The 17523-nt window shown below is 52.4% G+C and overlaps 2 long non-coding RNA genes across 12 annotated transcripts in view; one reads left to right on the top strand and one right to left on the bottom strand.

The window, feature by feature from the left end:
- The window catches only part of LOC134474810 (uncharacterized), a 39735-nt gene extending 33772 nt beyond the window's left edge, over positions 1-5963 (bottom strand). For 4 of the 11 annotated variants that reach the window (XR_010045668.1, XR_010045666.1, XR_010045663.1 and 1 more), the window contains exon 1: positions 5711-5963. This is a non-coding gene — a long non-coding RNA (uncharacterized LOC134474810). The remainder of the gene's footprint in view (positions 1-5710) is intronic. The other 7 variants (XR_010045662.1, XR_010045670.1, XR_010045660.1 and 4 more) reach the window with 4 other exon arrangements.
- LOC134474811 (uncharacterized) lies at positions 505-11399 on the top strand. The gene is made up of 2 exons (XR_010045671.1): positions 505-1112; positions 1379-11399. It is a non-coding gene; the product is annotated as an uncharacterized LOC134474811 (long non-coding RNA).
- The last annotated feature ends 6124 nt before the right edge of the window (positions 11400-17523 follow it).

Genomic DNA, 17523 nt, shown 5'->3' with positions numbered 1-17523 from the left:
GCTTCCGAGACAGAGCCCAGCAGAGGGAAGGAGTTGGGGCCAAGGTGGGGCTTGGGGAGGGGCGAGGGTTCAGCTCCCAGCACTGCCACTTAGGGGCTGAGGTTTCAAACCCCGATGAACCCCAGAGCTTTGGCTCTGCGGAACATGGTTCGTAGTGGCGCAGGCCACTTTCATGGGGCCTTTGATACCCAAAGGAGAGGACAGATACAAAAGCGCTCAGGAAAGAAGGGTGAGACCTTAGTGCGGGAAGCTGCAGGTCCCGGTGGAAAGGAATGAAAGATCTAAGCCCAGGAAAGCCGTCCTCGCCACTCCAGGCTGGAAGATTTCACACTGTGGAGACTGAGGCCTGCAGCCGCTGAGGCTGAGTGCAGCGGACCCGCCAGAGCCTCGCAATCTGAGCCCTGACAGCGATAGAAGCCGCTCATCTCAGCGTCGCTGAAAGCAGAATGCGTCTTTTTCTTTTTTTTCTTTTCTTTTCTTTTCTTTTCTTTTTTTTTTTTTTTTTTTTTTTTTTGATACAGGGTATCACTATGTAGTGCAGGCCGTCTCGAACTCACTGTGCAGCCCGAGTGGGTCTCAAACTCTTGGCAGTCTTCCGGCCTCAGCCTCCCCAGTGCTGGAATTACCGGCATGCGCCCGACCCCACTTCTGGGTCCCCCACTGCTCTTCCCAGCGTGCGTGTCCCTGAGGCCACTGTGAGGGTACAGGACGGCACACATGTATGAACAGGTGTATGTGTGCAGCGGAGTATTTTGGACATGCGTGTGCACTAGCGTATGCATGCAGTGTGGCGTGTGCACACACCCGTGGCCACGCCTGCCTGCGTCCTCACGCATGGTGCGGGGAGGGGGCGCAGACAGGCTCCTCCGCCTTACCAATTGCGGTGCAGGAGCTGACTTCTGCACTTGAACCCGGCCTTCCAGGCGTTAGAAGGGTGAACTTACCGAAGTAAGAGGCCGGGACATGTTTTAGTTACCAGTCCGCGCGCCCGTGCCCAGCTTTCAAGCAGCGAGGAGAGCAGTGGGCGGAGATTGCCCTGCGCTTCCACACCTTGCCGGCAGAGGACAGGCGAACACAGCAGCGGGAGCGGCGGCCGCGGGAAGCCGGCCCAGGTGGGTCCCAGCTGGTCCCTGGCTTCCGGGCAGGGAGGGGCCAGGTGCGGAGGGTGACGGGTAGGGGCAGGGGCAGGGCTTTGGGGGCAGTCTCTACGCTGCTCCGGCGGCCTCCAGTGCTCTCTGCGCTCCGGGTGGGACCTGGGTTCTGTCCTGACGGCGAGGCTATGGAAGGGCTGCCCTCTGACCTGCGGTCATCCCCTCTTTGAAATGAGATGACGACACCCGACCTGGTGACCCTCTCGCTCTCCCCTTTCTGTTCCCAGGGAGGAGCTGGCCTTGCAGCCTGGGCAAAATCAGGTCCCTTGGCCTGGCCGACGGCGTCCGGGTGCAGCTCCGTGGCTCTGGGTGGTCGCTGACTTCCGGCCCAGGGGCTTAGGGCCCCGCAGTGACCAGGCAAGATGAGGCTGCAGGCAGGACGCCCAGCTCGGTCGCCCAGGGAACTGCAGCAAAAGCGAGCCTCCCAGAGCTGGGGTGCAGGTAGCATCAGCTGAGGGTGGGATGCCCCTTCAGTCTCGGTTTGTTTTTTTGTACCAGGGACCTCACATTTACCAGGCAAGCACATGAGCCACTGAGCTAAATCCCTGGCACCTTCTTTTCTTTCTTGGGACAGGGTCTCGGTATGTAGTTAGTTCAGCCTAACCTTGAACTCACTGTGTAGGCCACGCTGGCTTTGAACTCAAGGCACTCCTCCTGCCTCAGCCTCCTGAGTGTTGCTGAGATGACAGATGTGCGTCACCACACCTGGCTGTCAGCCTTGCCCCTGGCAGTGATCCCAAAGGATCTGGGTCTAATCTAGCAAAGGTGAGGGAAATGGGCAAGGGCATCCTCTTTCATTTATTCCTGAACTCAGCAAACACAGCCCCATCCCCTCCTTTGCTGAGCCCTGCTAAATGTACACATTATGGCTTTTGGGGGGTTCCCACCGAAGATAGAGGCCCTCAGAGGGCTCAAGGCATGGGAGGCTGTGGGGCGCGGGAGCGGGCAGCTTTGACCAAGAAGCTGATGTCTGGATCCCCCACCTTGCCTGAAGTCAAAGGTGGAGGAGCTGAGGAGCAGGTGACAACCCAGAGTCACACAGCCACAGCCCAGGACTCCTAAGCTCCGACTCCCCCACAAGCTGCCTTGGGGCCTAGGGCTGTGGGAGGGCCCGGAAGTGGGATGTGTCATCAGGTGGCTTCTCTATCCCCAGCTCTGCTGGCACAGCTGCCACCTGCAGGGCCTTGCCCACTGCTGACCTAGATTTCTCAGCCACACCGTCAACACCTCCAAGGCAGGGCACAGCATGGCTCTTTGGAGCCCAAACAGCCCTGCACAGTGACCCAGCTTCCACCTCGGGGCAGGGTGGGGCCAGAGCCCAGTGCTGTACTGGCTACCTGGTGCCAAGAGGCCATCCTGGGGATCCAGTATGGTACCTGTGTCCCCTTTCAGTGCTGGGAAGGGCAGACCCAAGGACGGTGCTCAGGACCCCTGTGAAGCAGCTCCCCAAGACCCCTGCACGAGGGGTGCACTGTGTGTGAGGTCCATTGCTTCTGACTCTTGCAGGTTGCTACTCAGGACTCAGAGCAATAGGGGTTCCTGGGGCTCCCTGTCCAGTCTCAGGGTCCTTCTCTTCTGTTTTCCTGGGCTGACTGGACCTCCTTGTCCTCCCAGTGTATCCAGGCCAGCTGATCATGCAGCCACGCATCCCAGAGAGCTCTTGGCGACATGCAGCAGCCCGTACCCATCTGACACCCACTCCAGGTGGGACTTGGGGCTGAGCCAGGGCACCAAGGGACAGCGGTTCAGACAGCTGGGTGTTCCCCACTAAGAACAAGATGGGGCCTGGAGAGTGCAGGGTGCTGGCCATCAGGGGAAGGACTCTCTGTCCCCAAGATGCTGCTGCTGGTTCCCCCTAGCCAGGGGACTTAGGCACACGTCTCTCTGAGGTCCTTTGAAGCCAGGAAATGATGTGGCCTTAATTTCTCATGGAGGAAGGAGCATTTACACCAGGTATGGTGATGCACAGCTGTGCCGTCAGTGTAGACACCCAGCCGGAAGTCCTGGGCACACACCTGGCTGTAAGAGTGGGCTGACCCAGGCCCAGGGCTCATACAGTACCTGGCAGGGACAGCTGACTTGTGCTGGACCCAGGCAGCCACTCCGACACCCACACACTCAGTGTCCAGCTGTGAAAACCCTGGGAATCGGGTTACTAGGCCACCTTCTGAACTTCCAGAGGAAATGTGATGGTCACCCGAGGGCCAGGCTAGAGACATCATCTCCCTACACTACACTTCCTCATCCTAACTGCACCCCAAGCTGCAGAATCAGAGCAACCTTGGTCCCTAGGGTCTGGTCTGGAGGGGGGTACTGTGAAGCAGCTCCCCGAGACCCCTGCAATTGCCTTCTAGGCTAAGGGACAGGCTCCTTACGGAATTGGGATAGAGAAGAGCAGGACAAGGGGGCCAGTAGCGGGGTCCCCACTGCTGGAGAGACAAAAAGTTGCATGTGTTGGCCAGATCTTGGGATACTCACCCCAACACCCCAAAATGGCCTCAGCTGGCCATACCCCACCCTCTGAGCTCAGCCCCCAGTGTGCCCCAAGTTCTTATGTTGAACCCTAATCCTTGATCCGATCATGTTAAACCATAATCCTTGATGCAATGAAGGTGAGGTCTTTAGAACCAAGAAGAGAGGCCACAGCTGACACCAAAAGTGTTGCCACCTTGACCCACCTGCACTCCAAGAAAAAGCTGCTGATGTTTACGGACACCCCATTTATGGTATCTCGTTAAAGCAGCCTAAACAGATGAAGACTAAGCAGACCAAGCCTGCCTGTCATCCTAGCACTTGGGAGGCTAAGGCAAGAGAATCACTGTGAATTTGAACCAGCCTGGATACAATAGTGAATTAAACCAGGCATGGTGGGGCCTGTAATCCCAGCACTTGGGAGTCTGAGGCCAGCCTGGGCTACACACTGAGTTGAAGGCCAGCCTACACTACACAGCAAGACCCTGTCTCAAAAATAAATAAAGACAAAATGGGATGGACCACTGTCTTAGCGCACCTATGGTCCTCTAACCAGATACCTGACCCTGTGCAAGTGATAAAAGGGTAGAGGTGGCTTGATTCCCAAGGCTGGGAGCCCGAGAATGAGGTGTCCACCTCTGGTGAGGGCTTCCAGCTCCACTGTCCCGTGTGCGAGGGCAGCAGAATGTGCAAGTGCAAGAGAAAGGGGCCGAACTTGTCCGTTATCAGCAGCCAGTTCTGCAAGGAAGCCCCCCCACCCCCCAGTGCTAGCATCGATCCCTCTTAAGGGCAGAACCCCAGCTCCAGTCACTTCTTCAACCCTCGGTACCCTCACGTAGGAAATTCAGTTCCCAGCACAGGGATTTGGGGTTCACCTGCCAACTCCAGCAGCCCTGTTGGGATTCAAATGGGGCCCCTCTGAATTTGGGGGGGAGGGTGCTGCTTGGGTGCTGTTAAGAGGGAGCCCTTTAAAGGGAATCAGGCTAAGAGGCCTCCTCTGTTACTGATGGGATGAAGGCCTGTATAGAAGAATGTGATGGTGCACCCCCGTGATCCCAGCTCTCTGGAAGGCTGAAGCAGGAGGATTGCAAGTTCCAGCCTCGCCTGGGCGATTTAGTGATTCAACAAGAATCTGTGTCAAAGAAAGAAAAGGAAAAGGGCTGGGGCTGTAGCTGAGTGCAAAGACTCCACATTCAATCTCTATTACAGAAAAAAAAATGTTTGAAAAGAGGCTTCTTTATTGCCTGACTGGCTCACCTTCTACCTCCAGCCATGTGGACATACAGCTTTCTGCATCGGACAGATAGACAGGCCTGCTGGGGTCCTGCTCTTGATCTTGGGCCTTAGGGTCACCAAGTCTGGGGTCGACTTCCATGGACCTGGGACAAGTGCACCCTGTGCTGCTTGGCAACTGGCAGATCCCTACAGAGCCTCCCTGATGCCCCCCTCGGCTTGGAGCTCCCCAAGGAAGTGCCAGGTGACAGACACATCCGCTGGGAAGTGGGTGACATCTTGAGCCCTTGGGCATGGGTCCCTGCTGTCTTCCTGGCCTCTCCTCTACCTAGGGTCCCCGTGGGCCCCGGTCACAGATGCCCTTCTGGTGCCCACCTTGTCTTCCCTGACTAGCCTCAGCTCTGTAGATGTGTTGGGGTTCTTTAAGGGCCACACCCCTGTGCCCTGCTGCTCTATAACCTCTGACCCCAGTGCCCCAGGGCTTCCAGGGACTACGGGACTAGGTGAAGTGGCACAGTCTACAGTCCCAGGTGGCAGGTCTCCCAGACACCAAGCCCTCCCAGGCAGAGCCCAGGGGCATCTCTACTTCCAGGCTGTGTGGCATCGAGCAAGTTACTCAACCTCTCTGGAAGAGAAAACAAGCAATACCTGCCTGGTGATTACAAGGAGGATCGCATTGTCCTGGGCCAGCATTGCACAAGGGAGCTCAGAACTGCGACTGATGTCCCCTCCCCTGAGACGAGGGGGAACTGAAACCCGAGGCGAGGGACCCACCCATCCACCTAACGCGGAGTCACCCTGGTCGCCTCCCTCCTCCTGAAAATCCTGGGGGGCAACGGGGGGGGGGCACTCACAGTCCTGGTTCAGCGCCTGGCTAGGGAGCAAAAACAGAGGGCCCAGCTGGCCTTCCCTCGGCAGAGGAGGCGTCTCGGTGGGTGTGACATTCCTGAGTCTCGGGCGCGATTCAATCCCTTGAAGGGCGGCCACCAAGCAGGCTCCCCGTCCGCAACAGGAGTCTTGGCTTCGCCCACCTAAAGGAGGTGGATGCCTGGAAGTGGTCGCCGGAAGACCGAGGCGATGGGCGTGGCTTGGTGTGGGCGTGGCAGGTGGGCGGCATCTGCTCTGCTGCACATGCGCAGAACAGACACCTTACCCGCACACCTACCGCGCCTTCCTACAGCCTGGTTCTCCATCCTTCGTTTTAAGACTCTGGGATGCCTCTTGCTCCGGTTGTTGGCTCTCCGTGTTCGAGCTTGTTAGGGTAGAGGTGACGCCACGTGGTGACTGACACATCTGCTGGTGACAGAGTAGGTGCCAGTGAGTGCTGGCACCAGGAGCGGTGGAAGGATAGGGCAATGGGTCGCCTCCCTATTTATTTAACATTAATACTTTCACTGGAGATGTCCATAATGTGGGCTGCAAAACACTCTCTGTAAAGAAAAAAAAAAGCCACTTACACGACCATTGAAATAACCTCTTCTGGGCATGGTACTGCACGCCCGTAATTCCAGCACTTGGAAGGCTGAGGCAGGAGGATCACTGCGTGTTCAAGGCCAGCCTGGGTTACAGAGTGAGTTCAAGGCCAGCCGGAACTGCATTAGTGAGACCTTGTCTCAGACAAAAATAAAATGAAGCTGCTTTCAAAAGCCAGAGTGGTGACACATGCCTATAATCCCAGCACTTTGGAGACAGACAGGAGGATCACCATGCATTCAAGGTCAGCTTGCATTATATAGTGAGACCCCGGAAAAACGAAAAGAAAGTAACCCTAAAATTACAGGCAGAACCAACAAACGCGATCATGCAACGCCTGGTGACAGTCACTGTCAGACCATGGAAATGACAGTTGTCCCCTAAAATGAACGGCCCAGGGACATCAAAGCTGTTTTAATTTGTGACAGTGATGCTTGCACAACAGAAGAGAAAGCCTAGCTAAGCAACCACAGTGGTTTCCTTGTCATTCTCAGAGGCAGGACCATGACTACACCCCACCCCATCCCTCTCCCTGGCATATCTGACTTGGGTACTGGGTGTGCAGCCTGGGAACTTGGCCTGGTCGGTTTCTTTTTACTTGGCTGAAAGTCCTACAGCCCTATCTTCCAGCCATCTGTATCTATGTTTTAGAATTCACCTAACAGATGTTCACAGCAGACAACCATCTTTCTTCTTCAGAGTTGGGGATGTGGGAGGTATGATGTATGTGCCACTACCCCCACCCCGCCATCTTCCCATGTCATTGCTTACAGTAGACAAACCTGATCCACAAGCTAGGAAAACACAATTCAGGTCCAGTCCCTGTAGCTCAGAGGGTGTGATTTCAGCCAATCACTATCATCTATAAGTCTCGGTTTCCACCTCGGGGGAAATACTCGTGCCTCAGTGGGCTTCATGGGACCCAGCGTTGGCTTCTATCTTCCAAACCAGGGTATAAATTCCTTTGATAAAACTCAGAAATGGCTGGGGATGGTAGCTCACACCTGCCATCCCAGCACTCAAGAGACTGAGGCAGGAGGATTGTGGTGAGTTCGAGGCCAGCCTGACCCTATCTCAAGAATAAATAGATAAATAAGTAAATAAATAAGATTTAGGACTTGAAAGAAGTTTCACACCTGAGACTCAGAGTTTCTGGCTCTGGACCCATCTTACCAAAGCCCGGTGTCTTCCCTGTTGTGGGCTGACTTTTGTCCCCTCGAAAAGAGGCTAACTCCCCTCAGCCTCTTGTGAATAGGGCCTGATTTGAAAACAGAGTCTCTACAGATATAATCCACTTAAGTGAGGTCATGATGTGAGTCCTGATCCCGTACAATCATGGGTTTTTTGTCTTTTTGTCTTGAGCAGGGTCTCACTATATAGTTCAGCCTGCCCTTGAACCCATTATGTAGCCCAGGCTGGCCTTGAGCTCAGAGTGATCCTCCTGCCTCAGCCTTCTGAGTGCTAGGATGACAGGTATTCACCACCATGAGGAGAAAGAGCTGTCATGCAAAAGCTGAAGCCCCCAGAGAGGTCATGCAGAACAGGTAGAGACTGACTTCTTGAGCCCCAAGCCCAGGGACACTGAAGATGCCTAGCCACACCAGAAGCCCAGGCCATACCAGGCAAGATGAGCCAGAGTCCCTGAGGGACCCAGCCCTGCCTGCACCTTGGTCTTGAATCTCCCAGTTCTGGGCTCTGAGGATACAAACAGCTACTGTTGGTTGAAGACAGCATTGGTAGTCCCCGATGCTCCTGAGTCAGAGCACCACTCGGAGCTCTGATGTCCCCTGCAGGAAGCAGGTGGCCTCGCTCTCACCCCTTGACAAAGTCCATGTGCTCTGGAGAAGGGACACTGCTTAGGCTGTCCCCTCCAGACCCAACCCTGGAGAGGTGGATGCTCTGTGTGTCCTGCCTCAGGAGGTGGCGGTGGGGACACATCTATGCCCAGCTGGGCTAGCTGGACCAGCCTGAGGGGCAGCCTCACTCCTGGCCTCTAACCAGCTGGGCGGGAATGCAAGGGAGGCTGACAAGCTCTGCGCGGGCTTCAGAGCCCAGCCCACAGGCTGCCGGGCCTCAGGGACACGGGGCGCACTGGCTGGGCTGGGTGGTGCCCTCACTCCCCTCCCCTTGCACAGGCCCTTCCACTGGCCTGAGACCTTTCGAGGCTCTGCCATGAGTGGCTGGTGGGGTTGCAGGTGGCCCCAGGTCCCACGCTAGGCCTCCATCTGTCCTCTTCCTACAGCAGGTGGGAGGCTGGATAGGGGGAGGCCAGGAAAAGGGGGCTCCTTTTTTGCATACAGCTCCCCATTCTCCTCCCTGAGCCTGCATCCTCAGCCGCAGGGTGGCCCATGGAAACAGACTGCTTTCTGGGGCTCTCATCTTAATGACAGCGGGCTCCCCTTCCATCTTGCAGTCCTTGCTCAGGCTTAGGTCCTCCTGAAGGAAAGGGGGGCACCCTCCTTGCTGGGAGGGTGTGGGCAGGTGATTGCTCATCCACCCAAGGCCGCACTAACAGCTCTGGGCCTGGGAGTGTTTTTATTTTTGATATTACCTTTCTTTTGTTTTTGTGATCCTGGGAATTGAACCCAGGACCTTCCCACTGAACTATGTCCCCTGCCCTTTTTAAAATTGTTCTTTTTTAGTTTTGAGATAAGGTCTCACTAAATTGTCCAGACTAGGTCCAAACTTTCAATCCCCCTGCCCCAGCCTTCCAGAGGGCTGGGATCACAAGTGGGAGCCCCCACACCCAGTTGGGCACCCTCTTCTGCCGCACTCACCCATCGCCTGTTGACTGAGCACCCGCACCGCCCCTTCAAGGGTTAAAAACTTCTCCCCCACCACCCCACCCCACCTCACCCCCTCTCCAGTGGCCTCTCTGGGCAAGGGTGGGGTGAGCTCACTCAGCTGGACAGGCAGTGGGGGAGCAGGTGCTGGTCACCCCAACCTTGAGATGGACCTTGAGCCCTGAGATGAAGGTGCAAGGCCACCAAGTGGTGCCCTGATCTGCCCTTAGGGTAAGGGACAGTGCTCAGGCAACTCCCCCTCTGAGCTGGGGACCAGAGACACACTGAAAGAGGCACCTTGGCCTTACAGGACCAGGGCTCAGTGACCCTGAAAGACATGGCACTCCTCAGTATTGTGCCTGGAGTAAGATCTACAGGAAGGTCTAAATTCCAACCTGCAGTCCCCTGAGGTCTTCCTGTCAGAGTTTGGTCTCCCCAGCCCCTTCTTCATGTACAGTACTGGGGCCTTTGCACTGATCTACACCCCCAGCCCTTTCTGTATTTTTTATTTTGAAACAAGTTCTTGCTCAGTCGATTAATTGCCAAGGTTGCGTTTGAATTTGTGACCCTCTTGTCTCAGCCTCCCAGCCAGTTGGGATTACAGCCTACACAGCATACCCAGCTCTACATCCCATCCCATCCATCCTTTTAAAAACCTGAGAGAGAGGTAGCAAGGTTCGTAAGGCTGCATGTGAGCTGGGTATGTGCCTGCAGGCCATGTCGTGCCTGATCCCTGGGGGCAAATCACAGTGACATTGCAGGCCCTGGCTGCCACTTGAGTGGTGGCTGACAGCAGTGGTGGACATCAACAAAGGTCCCTCTAAGGAAAGGACCCGCCGTGCTGCCAACCAGCTTCCTTTGCCCCAGGTTCCTGGGGACACCTGCCCTTGATCCGTGGTGGCTCACACTGGTGTTCAGCACTGTCTGTCCCTGCCTTTGAAGGTGGCCACAGTTGGAACTCAGAGCAGGGGACCATTTGGAGGTTCTGTGACATGAAGTCACTCACGCAAGGCTTGTGACAAGTCTGCATTGGAGTCATCCAGAACTGTGTCTGTGTGCCTGGTGTGACGGCGCACTCCTGTCATCCCAGCACTGGGAGGCTGAGGCAGGAGATTCGCTGGGTGTCTGAGGCCAGCCTAGGCTACATAGAGAGACTTTGTCTCAAAAACAAACAAACAAACAAACAAATAAAACTCCCAGGCCTGAACAATGAGGTGCCCTGCATAAGTTGCCCCCATCACCAGAGGTGCTCTTGTCTGCTGTACCTGAATTCAGCCTGTTCTCTCCCCTCTTGTGGAGCCGTACCATTGAGGCCAGGCTGGGGTTGTCCTGTCCCACATAGAGATGACTGATGGGCTGTGTGACCTGTGCCATACGAGTTCAGGTAGCACAGGGACTGCTCTTTGCCAGCATCACCCACGAGTCTACCTTCACTGGAGTGATTGGGATATTTCACCCAGGTTTCCCAGGAGCACACATCTGTGGTCCATCCACAGCACGGTCCGGCAGGGAGGGGACAGAGCTGGCCTGGGAGCCAGGCAGCCAGCATTGCAATCTTTGCACCCAGGACCGACTCCTGTGCCTGCCAAGGGACTCTCCCCAGTAAGAGGCTGGGGTCTAAGGGGTTTGATGGAAAATAACCATGTAAGTTTAAGTTTTAAAAATTAATTACAGTAAAAGACACATTCTTGTGAATCACATCGGAATCCTCCCCGGCTTTGCACATACTTGTCCCTTTGTCCTGGCCGCTTCCTGCAGCAGCTCTGCAGTGCTCTTTCCTGAGGGTCTTTAGCTGCGCTGTCCTGACTACCTCCATGTCCTGAATGGATTCGAAACCTCTCCCTTTCCTGGTCATTGTGACTTTGGGGAAGGGCCAGAAGTCACATGGCACCAAATCCGGTGAATCAGGTGGACGAGGAGCTGGTGTCGTGTTTTTACAAGTCTTGCTTTCATATGGGTGACGCTTGGTGACAGCTGTCACTGTATTTTCGATCACACCTCATATCACTCTGCACCCTTTGAAGACAATGGGGCCCAAACAAGGGCAAAAGCAACAAAAACCCTGAAATGAAAAAGATCCAGCACCCGATGGACTCCCTAACACCTGTACCCACAAGAGGACCCAGTTGGGGGAGGCAAGGTCAGGGCTAAGCTCAGACTCAGGGTAACAGGGACCCAGAATCCCAGCCCCCTGAAATAATATGAACAGCAGGACTACTAAATCTTTCATTATTTCCCGTTTCCCCTTGAGCATACTGACTTTGCAATAAAAAAGCTGTCATTGACACTCTTCTGCATGGACATGGGGCTTTGCCTTGGTTTTCTCCCTGGTGAACCCACTTCTGTCCCTGTGGGTGTCATACGGCTCCCAGGTGCCAAGCAGGCAGTGGGGAGCCCAGTACAGGCACGACATACAGCAGCAGAGTCCTTGCTACAGGAGCAGGCAGGGGCAGCCTTTGTCCCCACCGTGACCCTGGGGTAAGGACAGGGAACAGGCACAGGCTGGGCCAGCCCCCTACGCCACGAAGGAAGAGAGCAACCCCTCAGAAGCCTTGGGGCTCCCTTCCCAGGGGCCACCTTCTGCCTGGGTTACTCTGTGAAGTCAGTGAGCATCATCCTTCAGAATGTCCCATGCCTGGGGTTACCTGTGCCTGGGGTGTGTTGTCACCACACCAATCCATAAGGACCCAGCTGTCACTGTGTGTGCCACCACAGCTAGCTTGAAACAGTGTTTTAAAAGCAAAAGTTTTTTCAGGAGGTGCTAATAATAGGTCAAGGTCTGACATGGAATTTGAACTATTTTAACAAAACGAAACAAAATACATAAATACAACCCTCAGAATCCCAGATCACACATGGTGCCTTTACAAGTTATTATGTTTTATTTTTGGTTTTGTTTTTTGTCTTTTTGAACAGGGTTTTGCTGGGCAGTTCAGGCTGGCCTTGAGCTACTTTGTAGCCCAAGCTGGTCTCAAACTCACAGGCATGCGCCCACTCCCCAGGATGAGTGCATTCGTTATGGGTTGCAAATGTGAACAAACAAGAAGCATTTTGAAAGAATCATACGCCCAACGTTGACACCCAGAGAGCACTGTGGTCAGAAGGCGAGTGGGCCGTGACGCCAGCCTGGCCCCGCGAGGCTCGAGCCTAGCCCCAGTTGCATCACACATCACCCCATTTTTATGGCTGCGCAGAAAGAGCACAGCGCCGCTGGGCTGTTCCCGAGGTTTCTCTTTGTGGATGGTCCTCGGGGCTTTGACCACATCCCATAATTACCTCCCCAGGACAGGGGAAGTGACATAATCAGAGGTCTTATGTGAGGGCCGACTACTGTAAAATCTCACTTCACTGGGATTTAGGGAGCCGTAATCTCTAATTAACCAATTTTCTTTTGCTCAACTTCTAGAACATAAGGAATCTCTGTCTGTCTGCCGTCTGTCTGTCTGTCTCTCTGTCTGTCTCTGTCCCCCTGAGAAATAAGGATAAATTTAACAAATATGTCAAACAACAGTTCTAAAAACTGTTGAGAGAAATTAAAGTGAGTATAAGTGGTGAGATATATGTCTAATTCAGGGATGGAAAGACTCGGGATTGTTAAAATATCAGTTCTCCACTCTCTCCTGGAAGTTGGTCAATAATTCAACCCAACAATGTGCAAATTTTTAGCAGGACTTTTCAAAAACTTAGTAAGAGAATTTGAACTTTTATTATAGCATCACCATTATAATTTTGAAAAGAAGTGAAGGTGGAGGACTTTGTTTCAACTCAGTGATGCAGTGCCTATCTGGCAAGTGCGAGGTTCTGAGTTCGATTCCCAGTACAAAAAAATTACATTGCAAGTATATGCAACAGAATGAGCCAACATAAGAATAGAATATCTGATATAGAAGACAGGATTGGGATTAACGATCATGAAAAGAAAGATTTCTTTTTTTTTTTTTTTTTTGTCTTTTTCAGGCTAGGCTTATGCTCACTTTGTAGCCCAGGATGGTCTTGAGGGTTTTGTTTTGTTTTGTTTTGTTTTGTTTGTTTTTGTTTTTGTTTTTTTTTGGTGGTACCAGGGATTGAACTCCCAACCTCACTTTTGTTGGGCAGTTGCTTATGCCACTGAACTAAATCCCCAGCCCCTCAGGCTGGTCTTGAACTCACAACAATCCTCTAGCCTCAGCCTCTTGACTGCTGGAATTGCAGGCATGCACAGCGAAGAATGATTTTTTTTTTAATTTTTTATTTATTTTTGGTGCTGGGGATCAAACTCATGACCTCGTGTTTGCCAAGCAGGTACTCACATGGCTGAGTTAAACCCCTGGCCAAAGAATGATTTCTTAAAAATAACAAAGGACCATAAAAAATCAACCCAACAGCTACAAGATGATACAAGGAGGGCCTCTTCACCAACCTGAGAACCTCAGTGAGCCATACAGGAGTGGAAAAACCCTACCCATTGCCCCTCCGCCATCCTGGAAACTTTGGCCTGGAGGAACCCAGGGCATTCTCCTCCACCACAGGACAGGCAGCCAGCATGGGCAGCATCCAGGGCTTGGCAACCAGCTTGTCCAGACAAAGCCATGGTAAATCCACTCTAACAAGGGAAATGCTTTGCATACAAACCCCTAATATGTAATTGGTTCTGTTATATAACTATAGGCTTTGCTCCTATGGTCCGAAGTACAAAGTCAATAGTTAGCACATTGTGTCAGTTTCTAAATTGTGCTTCCTGCTGTCATTATTGCTAATTGTATGACTGCAGCTAGTTCATCATATCTGTTGTAATCAGTTGTTCTCCCTTGTGTAACAATATTAGGAAACTCTAGAGTAACAACCTCACCACAGCCCTATACCCAAAGACTGAGGCCTGAGCCAAGAAGAAGTCAACATTCTACTCTCAATTAATTAGGAAGGTAGGGTCTTAGAAAACACACAAACCAAGAATCTCCTACACACAGAGGATGGCCCTGAAGGATACACCTTTCCTAGCAAGACCTTGATATTAGAGTGCTACCTACCACCAAAATTCACAAGAATCATCACAGAAAGCAAAATAAAAATGTGTGAAGTAGAAAATGTCAAGATGAAGGAGCAAAATGCAATCTCAGACATTCCGCCCACCCAGAACAAGTCCAGGAGACACTGATATAGAATAAACTGGAAGTTACACCCTGAAATTTCTGTAATAACAGCAACTAAAGTAAGAAAACAGTTCCATGAGGCTGTTAAGGAAGTTAGATCAGAAATAATCTCTCAAGTAAAAAAAGAAATGACAACCATAATGAAAGAATTGCCGAGCGTATCTAAAGAATATGCAGATAAAAACAGAGGAGCATAGGAAAATTATGGAAACTTTGAATGAGTAATATAGGAAAGAATAAGATACATGAAACAAATTCCGAGAGATAGCCAGGAAATTGAAAATTCCATTGAAAAGTGGCAAAATTATTAGAACAAAACTGAAGTTAGGCTTGCAGATCGTAAAGACAGGATTGCAGCTAGTGATCACAAAAAGAAAGATCTCTTAAAAATAACAAGGAACCAGGAAATAATTCAAAGCTACGAGATGGTGCAAAGAAAAACAATATAAGACCAATAAAAAGGAGTCAAAAGAAGAAAAAGAAAAAGCAGGAGTCAACACAAATGACACAAAAAGACTATTTACAAAAGTAATAGCAGAAAATTTCCCAAGCACAGGGAAAGAATTTGACATTCAGATAATGGAGTCATATAGAACTCCAATTAGCCATAACCAAAATAAATCTGCACCCTGACATGTAATAATCAGGATTCCATAAATTTAAAACAAAAAATTCCAGAAATTTAGCACAAGAACAGAATACTAAAAACTGTTGGAGAAAAAAAAAACCTGGGTTACATAGTGAAGAAAGAAAGAAAGAAAGAAAAAAAGAAAAGAAAGAAAGAGAGAAAGAAAAGAAAGAAAGAAAGAAAGAAAGAAAGAAAGAAAGAAAGAAAGAAAGAAAGAAAGAAAGAAAAGAAAGGAAAGAAAGAAGAACCTGGTGTTAGCAGGAAGAGCAGGATCTTTGCCACAGGCAGAACTTGGTTTAGAATCCCTCTCAGTCTCTTATTGGCTTTGTGACCTGATTTGACCTCCTCCAGAGCCTCAGTTTCTTTTATGGTTTAAAGACCAGAGAAAAATGACCCCTGCTTTGCTCATGGGCCTGGCACAGCACTTTATGCAGAACAGGTGTGGAGCAGATCACCTCCCTCCTTCCCCTCTCCTCCCCTTCTTTTCCCTCCTTCCCCAGGAGGGCACAGCCCTGGCCTGCAGCTCCTGGGCACGGAGGCCTCCACGCGGGCCTGCAGCACAGCAGGGCTGGCAGAGGGGACGCATTCAGTGCCCCCCTAGCAGGAGGGGAGGCCTGGGAGGAAGGAGCTCGCGTGTGAGAAACTCCTGGAGCCCTCGTGCCTTGTGATTAGCATAATAGGTGTCCGGAGAACTTTGAAGATAATAACACGTCTGCGCCTCCCTTTCAAGCAGCGATGGGGTGATACTGGATGTCGGTCGCACAGCTCGAGGCCCTCTGGGGGCCAGGACTCATTGCTTATCTTAAGGAAACTCAGAGTATCAGGAAAACGAAGCCCACAGAGAAGAGGGCGCAGGACTGTGCTTGGAAACGCCTCCGCGGGGTTGGTTCCTGGGGTGGAGGAAGCCTGTGGTATCGGTGGCCCACTTTCCAGTTCACAAAGTTTTGTTTTTGGGGTGCACATGCATACAGGCATGGGCATGAGGCTCAAACCTAGGGCTTCCCACTGAGTTCACCCCCAGCTCTTTCTTAATTTTTTTATTTCTATTTTTAGAATGAGTCTTTCTAAGTCACCAAGTTCCCCAGGCTGAGCTGGAATTTGCCACCCTCCTGCCTCAGCTTTCCTGAGTGCTAGGGTAACAGGTGTGTGCCACCGCACCTGGCTCAGTTTACAGAGTTTAGACAAAGCCCTTGCACATCCATGAACCTGTCGGTACCGCGGCACCTCAGTGGTTTGTAAGGTAATCATCCTATCCCGGAGAGAAACCAGGGCCCAGACAGGAGCCCATGGGGTCATCCAGCTGGCAGCCCTTTGTCAGGCGCAGGACTCGAATCAGCTGTCCTCATTCCAGGGTACTGTGGCCTCCTTGGGCCCGAATCTGCTCTTCCCACTCACAGCAAGACCTCTGTTTACCTTCAGCTGCCGCGGCCCCAGCTTGGCTGCCCCATTCCCAGGAGCTGGCCACATGACTGGACACAGTACCTCGAGTGGTCTCCTCAGCAGCTCTGTCCCTTAAGGGTGCTCTTGTCCCTCTCCTACCTGAGCAACATTTCCTGTGCCTCAGTGCACACAAGGCAGCCGCGGTTTGCATTTCTAACCCCCTCCACACTGCTGCCCAGGTCTTAGCTTCTCCCTTGAGAGTTGGGGTCACTCCCCCACTGTTGTCACTCCTCCTGCTGTTCCTCCAACCCCCACCCATCAAACTGTCATCCCCTCCCAGGAGCTCCCCCTGTTGGGTTGGTGACGCATAGCTTTGTCCCAGCACTCAGAGGCTGAGGCAGGAGGATCACTGCTGAGTCCAAGGCCAGCCTGAGCTACACAGTGAGTTTGAGGCCAGCCTGAACTGCATAGCAAGACAGAGCCTAAAACAAAAAGCCAAAACATTCCTGTTGCTAATGTGTCTCCGCCGCTGCTAATTGCTGGATTCTGTTTCAATAACAGGAGACAGAAAGTACTCCTGGCAAGGAGCCACCAGCGGGAAGAGTTCCCGGGAGCTTGTGTCCTAGGCAGTAAATCACTTCTTTGATAAAAGCACTACTTTGTGGTTAAGTGGTGTCTGTGTAACCCACAGTGCAGTGCCTGCTTGGAGTAGAACAACCTAAGAACTCAGAGACGGCGCCACAGGGCTGCAGGGAAAATTCGTCCACTGCTGGCCAGCCAGCAGGCAGCAGCAGCGGAGCTGGAGTGGGAGGACCTGCCCACCACAGGATGTTATGGGTGTCGCAGATTTCACAAGCACAAAAGCCCGGCCAGGCCATCTGCTGTGTTGGAAAGGAGCCAGTGAAGTCCCAGCAGGGTGCTGCGTCCCTGAGGAAGGCTGGGAGGCCTGTCAGGTGTCTTGTGGGAAAAAACCATTCCAAGAGCTGTCAGAAGAAGTTACCAGCCTCCCTTCCTGTGTACTGCTTACACAGGAAGGGAAGCGGCTGCCTTTGTGCCAGGGAAGTGGCCCGCATGGCACAGGCCTGGCAGGTCCCGCTGGAGCCTATTTCTCTTGGGGTAAAGGGAGCAGCAGAAGCCTGCACATCTGGCTGACTTTATCTTACTTTTTATGGCCCCAAAACCCCAAGCCTTATCTTCATATTTATGAGCTCACACATCAAATGGGCCCCTGAAGCTCCCGCCCCTTAGATTTCTGACTTGGCAGTCCCATTTCC

This window comes from Cavia porcellus, unplaced genomic scaffold (genome assembly GCF_034190915.1).
Source record: "Cavia porcellus strain 051 isolate PalLab524CR breed Dunkin Hartley unplaced genomic scaffold, mCavPor4.1 scaffold_38, whole genome shotgun sequence".
Taxonomy (NCBI): domain Eukaryota; kingdom Metazoa; phylum Chordata; class Mammalia; order Rodentia; family Caviidae; genus Cavia; species Cavia porcellus.
Note: the sequence above shows the minus strand (reverse complement) of the source record. Positions and strands in the feature narration are given on the sequence as shown.